Source organism: Wasmannia auropunctata, unplaced genomic scaffold, assembly GCF_000956235.1.
Source record: "Wasmannia auropunctata unplaced genomic scaffold, wasmannia.A_1.0 LD336061.1, whole genome shotgun sequence".
Classification (NCBI taxonomy): domain Eukaryota; kingdom Metazoa; phylum Arthropoda; class Insecta; order Hymenoptera; family Formicidae; genus Wasmannia; species Wasmannia auropunctata.
Window position 1 is genome coordinate 79,361 of NW_012026829.1, and position 1,435 is coordinate 80,795.

Genomic DNA, 1,435 nt, shown 5'->3' on the forward strand with positions numbered 1-1,435 from the left:
AGCAAGCTAATGTCGTCAATGTGATGATAAATAAATTAACTTGCTACTTAAGTGGGACGTATTTTTTTTTACGTTTCTATACATTTATGTATAATTTTTATATGTAATGTATTTTGATATCAAAATATACAATAAAAAGTTTCAATATATAAACTACTTAACCGTAATTAGAGATCGCGAACATACTTGAAAAGTTTTCCACTTATATATTTTCAATTTGAGATTTTATACAATTTACAAATTAATTAAATTAAAATTAGAAATCCACCTCTGCCGATTCTTTTTTGCTAGAAAACTAATGACAAATAAAGTTAGCTTGCTACTTGCGCTGTGTGCGTTAACTCATCATATAATTAATTTAATATTATACTATAATAATTATAAAATATATAGTTTACAATATAATATGATATAAAAATATTAGAATGCTGTTTAAAATATAATAAAAATTATATGATTAGTAACATAACAAAAAATTGGGATTACATAAAAGCATTGAAAATACGTATGACAACATGAATTTTATTAAACTTATACTGTTACTGAAATATTGAGAAACAAACTAAAATACTAACGATAATTAAGCTATTTATTTTTTATATATATTATCAACTTGCTATTATATACAATTTATTAAATTTTTTCTAACGTAAGTACGAGTAATATTGTAACCAAAAATGTCGATAAATTAATATGTTGTTGTTTTCCGTCGTTCAGATATAATTGGCAAATTGTATAAAATCTTTTACGAAAATATTCAACACACAAAAAAATAAACAAAGCTTTAGAATAAGCCAATGATTAAATTAGAAGCTAAAGCGCGATAAAAAGTTAATACAGACTAAGGCAATAAGCAAATCCATTGACAATACTCGCAATACTAATTTCTGAAAAAGATATAAAATCTAAAATGTAATGTAAATTTATCATAATTATTATTAATCGTTAAAAAAATGAAGGTGATTCTATTTTTGCGCTTTTCGTGGAAGCGCATCTATATTTGATTTCAATAATATACGATTTAAATGATCTATTAATAAACGCGCTCAAATGATTGCCTTCCAGGCTTTATTTTTTTGAAGTATGAACCATAATTAAATAACGAGAAATCGCGATTTTATCGCATTCAGAAATGAATAATTGGCCAACGATTTAACTATATCAAGGTTATTTCTCCGCCGAATGTACGCTAGTTAATATCCGAAGAAGAGAAATCTTTATGGTGAAGAGCAAACTTAATATGCTCTAATTCTACATTGAATTCCGCAAGGTCCATCCGCAAAAAATAGTTAAGCAATCTATCAAACGCCAGCAGTTCTTGTTACAAAAAGGAACGAAACCTGAATCTTCTAGATCGCTCCCGATAGTAACGATTTTGGCAGCGACAGTTATATCATTGTTATCGTATCTTTAATAAGTTTAATACGTAAATTCG